Source organism: Mobula hypostoma, chromosome 24 (assembly GCF_963921235.1).
Source record: "Mobula hypostoma chromosome 24, sMobHyp1.1, whole genome shotgun sequence".
In the NCBI taxonomy this organism is placed as follows: domain Eukaryota; kingdom Metazoa; phylum Chordata; class Chondrichthyes; order Myliobatiformes; family Myliobatidae; genus Mobula; species Mobula hypostoma.
In genome coordinates this window covers 8720408-8732725 of record NC_086120.1, presented here as the reverse complement: position 1 = coordinate 8732725, position 12318 = coordinate 8720408, and the positions used below count along the sequence as shown (strand labels likewise).

Below are 12318 nucleotides of genomic sequence, written 5' to 3'. Positions count from 1 at the left end.
TGTTAAGTAGGGTACTGTGCACAATTCTGATTTGATGGAGACAGATGTGAGAATCACGGAGGAACATCTGGAGAAACTTCTGAAATGCCCGCTTCGCTGCCGCTGCTACTGAGCGATCGAGAGTCTCCGGCGGGGAAGGCCCCAAACCCTCAGCTTTGCCTGTTGATTGGCGGCCAGGGCCAGGGTTGAAGCGCTCGGCAGAGATGGTGCTCAGTGCTCTGTGTCCGAGGGTTGATCGGAGGCTCGAAGTTTTCGGACGGACTCAAGAGTCGGCGATGGTCAGGTGCTTCCAGGATGCTGCATCAGCAAGTTTGTGGCGCTGGAGGTTCATGGCAGGGAAAGTTTTCTTCCTTCTACCGTTGGCGTGAGATGATGGGACTATCAAGACTTTGAGACTTTTTTTTACCGTGCCCGTGGTCTGTTCTTTATCAAATTACGGTATTGCTTTGGACTGTTGTAACTATATGTTATAATTATGTGGTTTTTGTTAGTTTTTTAGTCTTGGTCTGTCTTGTGTTTCTGTGATATCATACTGGAGGAACATTGTATCATTTCTTAATGATTGCATTACTAAATGACAATAAACAAGGACTGTGTGTCCTCATAATCTAATCTAAAATCTAAATAAATGACCAGTTTAGAGATGTTTTTGTGTCCAGGGTCCAGGCAGAGTATTTGGAGGAATTTATGGACATGACCATAAGGATTGACAATCATATTTCTGAAAGAAGGCTGGAGAGTTGTGGTGAGTTCACCCAGGTGGCTGGTTCACAGAAATACTCAATGCCTACTCCGGTTCCTCAATCTGAGAGCCAAAGCAGATCCCTGCAGTCATCTCTCGAAAGTCCCATGTAACTTGGAAGAACCCATGTCTCCCCAGCAGAGAGAGAGAGGCACGTATGAGGCAGAGGTGTTGCTAGTAGTGTGGTAAAGCTGGCCCCTTCCAAGTCATCTGCCCCAGGTTGTTGGGAAAACTCCAATGACTGTCCAGTGAGTGAAAAAATCTTAACGTTAGCCTCAAGACTCTCTTCCGCTTTCTCAAGTTCTGGAAGGTTTTACTATACCTATGATGTTGGGGGAAATATCAACATTCTATGAGATCCTTGGAAGAATCTGCCTCATCAGGGGATTTTTTGGATATCAGACTGGCTGAAAGAATCCAAGTTCCTAAGGTACACCTCTATAATCTTATCTGTGCTACGGCCCTGGATAGTAGACTGCTAGAATATGCTTGTGTATTTGTCTTCTTCACTGCTGACTCAACTTGCAAATTAACTTTTAGGAAATCCTGCAGAAAGACTCCCAAGTCTTTTTGCACCTCAGATTTTTAAAATTTCTCTCCATTTAGAAAATAGTCTATCCTTTTATTTCTTCTACCAACATGCATGACCAGACACTTCCTGACACTATACTCCAACTGCCACTTTGCCCACTCTCCTAATCTGTCTAAGTCATTGTGTAGGCTCCCTACTTGCTCAAAACTACCTGCCCTCCACCTACCTTCATATTGTTCACAAAGCTGGCCACAAAACCAGCAATTCCAGCATCTAAGTCATTGGCATACAACGTAAAAAGAAGCGGTTCCAACACAGACCCCTGTGGAACAGCATGAGTCACAAGCAGTCCACCAGAAAAGTCTTCCTTTATTCCCCATCTTTGCCTCCTGCCAATCAGCCAATCCTCCATCCATGCTGGTATCTTACTTGTCATACCATGGCTCTTAACCTGTGAAGTGGCCTCATGCGTGGCATCTTGTCAAAGGCCTTCTGAAAATCTAAGTGCACAACATGCAATTCTCCTTTGTCTAACCTGCTTGTTATTTCTTCAAAGAATTCCGACAGAATTATCAGGCCAGGTTTTCCCTTAATAAAACCATGCTGACTAAGGCCTATTTGATCGCCTAACTCCAAGTACCCCAAAACCAGCGCTTCAACAATCGACTCCAACATCTTCCCAATCACTGAGGTTAGACTAACCAGCCAATAATTTCCTTTCCTTTGCTTCTCTCCTTTCTTGAAGAATGGAATGACATTTGCAATTTTCCATTCCTCTGGTACCATACCAAAATCAATTGATTCTTGAAAGATCACTATGAATGCCTCTAAAATCTCTTCAGTGACCTCTTTCAGAACCCTGGGGTGTATACCATCTGGTCCCGGTGACTTACCTACCTTCAGACCTTTCAGTTTCCCAAGAATCTTCTCCCTAGTAATGGCAAGTTTACATACTTCTGCCACATGACTCAAACAAAGTTCCTTCACACTGCCAGTGTCTTCCACAGTGAAGGCTTAGGCAAAATACTTATTCAGGTCATCTGCCATTTCCTTGTCCCTCATTACTACCTCTCCAGCATCATTTTTCAGCAGGCCAATATTTTCTCTTGCCTCTCTCTTGCACTTTACGTATCAAAAGAAACTTTTGATGTCTTCTTTAACATTATTGGCTAGCTTACCTTCGTATCCCATTTTTTCTTTCTTTGTGACTTTTTCATTGGCTTCTGTTGATTTTAAAAACCTTCCCAATACTCTAATTTTCCACTAACTTTTGCTCTACTATATGCTCTCAGTTTGGCTTTTATTGTGGCTTTGACTTTTTTCGTCAGTCACGGTTGTGTTGCCCTTCCTTTAGGATGTTTTTTCCTATTGGGATATATTTATCCCACACCTTCCAAATTGCTCCCAGAATGTCCATCTATTGCTATGTTGCCATCATCTCTGCCAGAGTTCTTCTGCTATCGATTTTGGTCAGCTCCTCTCAATGCCTCTGTAATTCCCTTTACTCCACTGTAATACTGGTACATAAATAAATAAACAGATAGATAGATAAGTAACTAAATAAACAAATAAGTAAATAGTTTGATAGGCAGATAATGGGTAACAGTGTTGTGGAACCACCTGTGTATCATAAGGGTGACAATGCATTTCTCAGGAGACAGAGCTCCAGGAAACAATCCCACACAACCAGATTTCTTTACTTTTAGCAACGAGGGAAGTGATGTCAGTACTGGCCATTCCAGATGGGAGTTCACATTCGAGTCTCAGGATCCTTTCACCACACTCTTAATGCTCTCACTCTACCTCGTTTGTGCTGACCACATTACAATTCACATAAGTATCAGTGGAAATATGGATTCAGTAAAGTTAATAAATTGCATCTTAGACAGAAACCCTGCCAACTCAGTCTTGCTTAAGATTCTAGTGAGCCAAGACAGGAAAGATGACACATGTGAGGAACATACTTGATTTGAAATTGACAGACTCATGAATTGTGAACATTATTTCAATAAATACATATTTAATGAAGGAAGGTCTTAAATATCCTGTGATTGACCATGGCAAATATGGATCATTATACAGTTATCTCATTCTCAGTTGTGTTTGTTACACATCAAGCAAATTTTTATATCCGTAATGGCCAGAACGGGTCAAAATTCAATCTTCTGAAATATTTCACACATTGCATAGTACTTCTTGGATGTTGATGAAAATTTGGATCAAAATCTCTCAAAGAAAGAATCTTACCTTTCAGGTTGGGAACAGGAAGGGTGGCTACTCTTCACATAATGACCTTGTTTTGTACCAACATTTGACCTATGGACATTGCTATGCTGTGATTTTCAGACCTGGAGATCCAGGAACCAAAACCTGGTCGCATCTCTGTCATTTCTCGGACATGCCCAGCTTTAACGAGTAAGGGCATACAGGAAGTAGCCTCAGAAGAGAATTCTATATCTGATGTCACTGAGAAGAATGACTGTATATCCACAATTTGCACCTGTGTTTGTGTGGTCCGATTTTTCCTCTTTCTCTGAGGGTATCACGAGCATCTGAGCCAGTGACAACTCCTCCCATGGGAATCTGGACAGTGAATGTGGGCAGAGAAGGGCAAGTGAATCTATATGGCCAATTGTTTCCCTCCTCAAACAGCCAGCAATCAGGGTTACTGATAGTGAGCAAGCGTGTGGACATCCTGAGTAAGGACTTTGGCTGAAACAACTGCATTCTCCTTGGATGATCAATTGATTCATTTTGGAAGAGGAATTAAAATGTGCACCTTCTTGGTCTATACATCTCCATAAATGATTATTGCATAGATACATCCTTTTATATTAAATCTATCCAAAAATGGTGAGTACCTAGAATGCACCGCTGGAGTTGTAGTGGAGGCAAATATGAAATGAGGCATTTAAGTGGGTCTTAGGTAGGCACAATAATGTGCAGAGAAGGAAGGCATATAAACATTGTGTAGGCAGAAAGGAATTGTTTAGTTAGGCATTAATTAATCTCGTGGCTCAGTATTGCTTGGTCATGTGCAATCTTCCAGTCAGTGATGTGTCATGAATGCAAGAAGGTAAATTTCCACGTGAATATTGATTTAGATGAAGTCAATCGCTCAGCCCTTTGAACCTTCTCTGATATTCAATAATGTTATGGCTGATCTTATTGAAACCTTCATGTCCCAATACTCCATGTTCCAGGTAACCTTTCATCCTCTTCCTGATTTGAAAGTATCAACTGATTTTGCTTCGAAACAAACTTCTCTAACATCTGTCCTAAATGGACAGTCCCTGAATTTGAAATCTTGCTTTAGATTGCCAACAAGAGGAAACATCCTGTCCATAGCCACCCTGGCTAGACCCGTCAGCAGCTGATGAACTAATCAATCTCCCTCTCAGTGTTCATTACATAGAAACATAGAAAACATAGAAAATAGGTGCAGGAGTAGGCCATTCGGCCCTTTGAGCCTGCACCGCCATTTATTATGATCATGGCTGATCATCCAACTCAGAACCCCGCCCCAGCCTTCCCTCCATACCCCCTGACCCCCGTAGCCACAAGGGCCATATCTAACTCCCTCTTAAATATAGCCAATGAACTGGCCTCAACTGTTTCTTGTGGCAGAGAATTCCACAGATTCACCACTCTCTGTGTGAAGAAGTTTTTCCTAATCTCGGTCCTAAAAGGCTTCCCCTCTATCCTCAAACTGTGGCCCCTCGTTCTGGACTTCCCCAACATCGGGAACAATCTTCCTGCATCTAGCCTGTCCAATCCCTTTAGGATCTTATATGTTTCAATCAGATCCCCCCTCAATCTTCTAAATTCCAACGAGTACAAGCCCAGTTCATCCAGTCTTTCTTCATATGAAAGTCCTGCCATCCCAGGAATCAATCTGGTGAACCTTCTTTGTACTCCCTCTATGGCAAAGATGTCTTTCCTCAGATTAGGGGACCAAAACTGCGGATACCCCAGCGGATTCAAGCCTCACCTTCCCTCACAAGATGAGTAAATCCAGTAAAAGCGGTGAAAGGAGAGAAAGCGCAGGGTTCCTCCTTCCAGCTTGCAAAACTATTGGAGAGGAATCTTAGCTATTGGATATAGTTGTATTTGGAAAAGTATGGACTTAGAGGTATTAGTATCAATCAGGATGGTTTAGTGCAAGGCAGATTATGCCTTACAGAATAGAAGAGTTGACAAAGGTGATTTATGGGGTGAGAGCAAGAAATGTTGTCTATGTAAATTTTTGATAAACTCCTTCAGGGTAGCCTGATGTAGAAGATTAATTCACATTAATCCATGATGACTTGTGGACTGGATTTAAAATTAGTTTGCCTTAAAAGACAGAGTGTAATAGTGGAGGGGCAAAATCCAATTTGAGGGCTTTGGCCATTGGTGTTCCACAGGTATCAGTGCTGGGACCTCTGTTTTTAATGATGTACAGAAAATGACTTGGATGAAAATACAGAGTGGCTGATTAGTGGGCTTGCAGGTGGCAAAAGGAATTCCAAGAGTGTTTGCAATATACGAGATGTATATATATTCGTGTTTGCAATATACTGTGCTCCTTTCAAAAGACACACAGAATGCTGAATTCGGATAAGCTACCTGGGCCTGAATGACAAGCCGTTTGATCCAGATGGACTGCACCACAGGGTTCTGAAAGAGGTAGTTTAAAAATTGTGGAGACATTAGTAGTCATTTTTCAAGAATCCTTAGATTCTGGGATGATTTTGGAGGACTGGAAAATCCACTCTTTAAGAGGGGAGGGATGCAAAATACAGGGAATTATAAGCCAGTTAGTTTGCCTGTGGTAGTTGGCAAGATGTCAGAATCCAATCTTCAGGGTGAGGTTTTGGGGTACTTGGAGACACGTGATGAAACAGGCCAAAGTTAGCCTGGTTTCCTAAAAGAATAATCTTGCCTGAAAAATCTGTTGGAATTCTTTGAGGAAATAACAGCAGGATTGACAAAGGAGAGTCAGTGCATGTTTTTCACTTGGATTTTCAGAGACCTTTGATGAGAACACATAGATAGAAGATTTGCTGACTGGCAGGAGGCAGAGTGTCGGAATAAACAGGGCCTTTATTAGCTGGCTGCAATGATTGGTATAGTTCTGCAGGGGTCAGTGTTGGGACCTCTTCTTTTCCATTTCTATATTAATAATTTAGATGATGAAATTGATCACTCTATGGGCAAGTTTGTGGACGATACAAGCATTGATGGAGGGGCAGGTTGTGTTGGGGAAGCAGGGAATATCCAGAAGGATATTGACAAGTTCGGAAAATGGGCAAAGAAGTGGGAGATGGAAGATATAGGGATGTGTACGGCCATGCACTTTGGGAGAAGGAACAAAGGTTTAGACTATTTTCTTAACAGGGGAAAAAGTTCAGAAATCAGAGGTGCAAAGGGACTTGGGAGTCCTTGTGCAGAATTCCCTGAAGATTAACTTGCAGTGGGGTCAGTAGTAAGGTAGGTAAATGCAATTTTAGCATTCGTTTTGAGAGGATACAATATAAAAACAAGGATGTAATGTTGAGGATTTACAAGGTATTAGTCAGACCACACAAGGAGTACTGTGAGCCGTTTTGGTCCCCTTATCTGGAAAAGGACGTACTGGCATTGTAGAAAAGGTTCATGAGAGTGATCGCTGGAATGAAAAGGTTAAGATATGATGACCGTTTGATGGCTCTGGACCTGTGCTCACTGGAGTTCAGAAGAATGAGGAAGAGATCAAATTGAATCCTATTGAATATCGAAAGCCCACTTGGAGTGGATGTGGAGAGGGTGTTTGCAATATTTGGAGAATATAGGATGAGGGAGCAAAGCCTCAGAATATGAGAATGTCCCTTTAGAACAGAGGTGAAAAGGAAGCTCTTTAGCCAGAGAGCAATGATTCTGTTGAAGTTTTTGCCACAGGCAGCTGTGGAGGCCATCTCAATGGTTATATTTAAAACAGAGGTTGATAGGTTCTTGATTTGTAAGAGTGACAAAGTGTGCGGGGAGAAAGCAGGAGAATGGGGTTCAGAAGGATAATGAATCAACCATGAATCAATGGGGTTGAAAAGGATAATAAATTAAACATGACAAAGCAGACTCGATAGGTCAAATGGCCTAATTCTGCTCCTATGTCTTATAGTCTTTTGGAGATCTTACAGTGGAAGGAAGATTCCTGATGAAGCAGCAAACATGCTTGGGTTGAATGTCTTCCATGAGGTACAGCTGTAGTGATATCATGGGACTGGGACGTTTGAAGTCCAACATCTTTCTTCAGGTGAGATATGATTCCAGTCACTGGTGTGCTTTGCTCATGATACCCCATTGATTTCAGTGTTATCATTACTTGATGGCATGATTGAGGAGAACAGAACAGGCACCAATGGGGTTGCTCTGTTGGGAGCTTGCATGGACCCAATAGGCTGAATGGCCTCATTATGTGTTTTGATAAATTCCACCATAAGATCACAACACATAGGGGCAGAAACAGGTCATTCAGCTCATCTACTCTGCCATTCTATCATGGCTGATATATTATCCCTCTCATACCCATTTTTCTGCCTTGTCCACGTCCGCATTGACTCATTTACTTATCAAGAAACTGTTCATCTCCACTTTAAGCAACACACACAAAAAATGTTGGTGAACGCAGCAGGCCAGGTAGCATCTACAGGAAGAGGTACAGTCGACGTTTCGGGCCGGGACCCTTCGTCAGGACTAACTGAAAGAAGAGATAGTAAGAGATTTGAAACTGGAAGGGGGAGGGGGAGATCAAAATGATAGGAGAAGACAGGAGGGGAGGGGTGGATCTAAGATCTGAAGAAGGGAGAGGATCATGGGGCGGGAAGCCTGGGGAGAAAGAGACGGGAGAAGGGAGCCTGGAGGGTGGAGAGCAGGCAAGGAGTTATAGTGAGAGGAACAGGGAGAGAAAAAGAGAGAGAGAATAAAAGGGGGGAAAATACATAAAAATATATATATTAAATAAATAAATAAGGGATGGGGTGTGAAGGGGAGGAGGGGCATTAACGGAAGTTAGAGAAGTCAATATTCATGCCATCAGGTTGGAGGCTACCCAAATGGAATATAAGGTGTTGTTCCTCCAACTTGAGTGTGGCTTCATCTTGACAACATAGGAGACCGTGGATAGACATATCAGAATGGGAATGGGATGTGGAATTAAAATGTGTGACCACTGGGAGATCTTGCTTTCTCTGGCAGACAGAGCGTAGGTGTTCAGCAAAACAGTCTCCCAGCCTGCGTCGGGTCTCGTCAATATATAGAAGGCTGCATCGGGAGCACCGGACGCAGTATATCACCCCAGCCGACTCACAGGTGAAGTGTCGCCTCACCTGGAAGGACTGTCTGGGCCCTGAAAGGTGGTGAAGGAGGAAGTGTAAGGGCATGTGTAGCACATGTTCCGCTTACAAGGATAAGTGCCGGGAGGGAGATCGGTGGGAAGAGATGGGGGGATGAATGGACAAGGGAGTCACGTAGGGAGCGATCCCTGTGGAAAACAGAGAAGGGGAGGAGAGAAAGATGTGCTTAGTAGTGGGATCCTGTTGGAGGTGGCAGGATTTACGAAGAATTACATGTTGGACCCGGAGGCTGATGGGGTCTTAGGTGAGGACAAGGGGAACCCTATTCCTAGTGGGGTGGCGGGAGGATGGTGTGAGAGCAGATGTGCGTGAAATGTGTGAGATGCGTTTGAGAGCAGAGTTGATGGTGGAGGAAGGGAAGCCCCTTTCTTTAAAAAAGGAGGACATCTCCCGCGTCCTGGAATGAAAAGCCTCATCCTGAGAGCAGATGTGGCGGAGACAGAGGAATTGCCAGAAGGGGGTGGCATTTTTGCAAGAGACAGGGAGAGAAGAGGAATAGTCCAGGTAGCTGTGAGAGTCAGTAGGCTTATAGTAGACATCGGTGGATAAGCTGTCTCCAGAGATAGAGACAGACAGATCAGGAAAGCAGAAGGAGGTGTTGGAAATGGACCAGGTAAACTTGATGGCAGGGTGAAAGTTGGAGGCAAAGTTGATGAAGTCAACGAGCTCAGCATGTGTGCAGGAAGCAGCGCCAATTCAATCATCGAAGGAAAAGAGGGGGACAGATACTGGTACAGGCTTGGAACATGGATTGTTCCACAAAACCAACGAAAAAGCAGGCATAGCTGAGACCTATATGGGTACCCATGGCTGCACCTTTAGTTTGGTGGAAGTGGGAGGAGCCAAAGGAGAAATTACTAAGATTATGGACTAATTCCGCTTGACGGAGGTGAGTGGTGGTAGAGTGGAACTGGCTAGGTCTGGAATCCAAAAAGAAGTGGCGAGCTTTGAGACCTTCCTAGAGGGGGGATGGAGGTATATAGGGACTGAACATCCATGGTGAAAATAAAGCGGTGGAGGCGAGGGAACTGAAAATCATTGAAAAGATTATCTCCACTTCAAGTATACTTAACGACTTGGCCGACACAGCCGTCTGTTGTAATGAATTCCATTGATTCACCACCCTTTCACAGAAGAAATTCCTCCTCATCTCTGTTCGAAGGGGATGTCCTGTATTCTCAGACTCTTCCCTTTGGTCCTTGACTAATAGGAACTCAGAGAGCAACTTGGGAACAGGTCGGTGTGAGATTTCTTTGTTTTATTGGAACGGTGGGACTTGCCCATTGGGGGGTGGTGTTTTTGTGAATGTGTTTTCTTTCTCTGGATCTCTGTGCTATGCAAAGTCGAAACTTGGCTTTCCCGTCCACTCGACCTTTCCATGCAAGTACAAACAGCACTGATCAAACTTCCAGCTGTACCAGGATTGCTGGTTTCTCTCTTTACCTCCCCTCTGTCACCCATCCCGCAACTCTCCCAACTGGTTCCCTTCCCGCCTTTCTGTCTCCTGGGTGTGTTATTCTCTCATCTCACCTTCGCTATCAGCTGTTTCTCTGTCACTCCCTCTTTCTCTATCCGTCCCATCTCTCCTTCCTTCTCTCATTATCTCTCTTTCTCAGAACAGACACGCACTCTTCCTCCCTTTGCCACCACTCTCATGCTCCTCAGAATGAACAGCAGCAAGGAAGCAGCCATTGTTTAAAATCCCGGACTGAATCGCCCAGTGGTGTCTACCCAGTCCATCGAAGTAACGGCAACGGGGTGAGGGGGAGGTCAGCGGCGGAGAGCTCTGAGCAAGTTGCTGGGGAGGGAGGGGAAGGATCAAAGTTGGAACAGGGTTTGGGAAATGAATGTAGTGGCTCTGCAAATGGGGAGAGGATAAGGGTTCAGCCTAGGAAGCATTGGCGGAGTGGGTGGGGTTGGGAGGGGAAAGAAGGGAAGGCGATGGGTACTGTTGAGAGAGTAATGGAAAGCAGATCCAGAACTAATCTGAACTAAATCCTGAGCTACATTGTCTCTGGACTCCTGCACCACACGCCATCACTCAATAGATAATTGAGGAACAGAATTTAAACATCAATCCTTGTGACCCGGTCTTTACTTCAATCGTCTCAGATAACCAGACTGTCCAGTTTATGTCAGTATTGGTCATTTCTGGCAAAAACTCATCAGCTCAGAAAGTAACTACAAATTATTCCTCTTTCCACCAATGCTGCCCCAGAAGCTGAATATTTCCAGCCACGTTTATTTTCATTTCCTTTACTAACCTTCCCAGAATCAGCTGCTTTGTTCGCAATTTACATCACAGAGACAGAGAACCATCAACCTACCACTCTGTCCCCGATCCTTTCCAGTATCTCCGCAATGGAACTTCCTGTACTTCGTTGCTGATACTGTATTCGGTGTCCAAGGCTGCCGGAGAGATTTCCTAAACTTCACGAACCAGAGAGAGATGAGTCTCCTCTCTCTTCCCTCCTCCAACTCAGTATCAGAATAGGAAAAACATCAAAGAAGACAAAATGCACACACGGTCTTTATTGGTAGTTAGTTACCATTACGATTTGTTAGTCTGATACTGATAATCTATCACAATAATGTTTATTAATTGTTCTAATTAAACCAAACACAATTTCAGAGAAAATCATTCACCGCCTGAAATTTCCAGGAGCCAAGTAACTGTCCGCGTTACCACCGTGTAGCCTCTCAGTAAGAAAAAGAACAAAATCAGCCTCGGGTACAAATATTCCAACATCAAAGTGGAAACTACAGAGAGCGGAACAGAAGGGAAGTACAGTGAAGAGCGAGTGGGAGAGGTAGAGGTGAAAGATACAAGGCCATGATCTCCCGTTAATCGGGGACAAACAAGGCCGAAGCCGCGCTCTGTTTAACAGCTGGATTGTGTGACTGTTGCGGATATTGTCGAGGCTGCTCCTTGTTGAACTGAGCAGGAGTACCTCTTCCCACTGCTCCAGTCTGCGCCGGGCACCGTCAGGTAGCTGCTGAGACTGAAGGTTTTGTCCGCTTTCTGAGTCACCCCGCTGGTTTGCACCTCACTGCTCATCTGACTGTCGTTCACTGTCCAGCTGACGACAGGGAAGCTGATCGACAATTTACTGACCAGGCAAACTAAGGTGTCCGCTTCTTTAGCGGAGATCTCCTCGGCTGACGGCCCAAGCAGTTTCACTGAAGGGTCTGTGAGTTGCCGAGCTGAATTAGAACAAAAGAAGATGTGTTTCAATACACAAAATATCTCTCGTCATTCTTTTTACAAAATTATATAAGTTTATTTACATCATATATACACAAAGTACAGACTTTCAATATTTACAAGACAGTAAGTATACTCAGATTAAAGTATGGTTACTACTGTCTATAAAACAGTCAATGCCCTTTGGGGCCTATTGCCCCCATTCCTCCGTAGTTTGACAGAGCACAAGTAAAATGTTTTAGCTTCATCGAGTGGGGTCGTTAGTCTCTCTGAAAGACAGCTCAGTGCCCATGGAGGACAGTGCATATTGCTTATACTGGAATACTGGAAATCTACTCCAATAGATGAGGCTTTTTAGCACTGATTCATCCCGGAATTGAGAGACGCAGTGGCACCAAAGCGCCCCCAGAGTAATTAAGTCCCACTCTCTGTGCCATCAGTTACACATTCCTCCTCTTTCCTCCAA

The 12318-nt window shown here is 44.0% G+C and overlaps 1 pseudogene; it reads right to left on the bottom strand.

Moving 5' to 3' along the window:
* Positions 1–11410: 11410 nt before the first annotated feature.
* LOC134337199 (immunoglobulin lambda-1 light chain-like) overlaps positions 11411–12318 on the bottom strand; it is a 52203-nt pseudogene continuing 51295 nt past the window's right edge.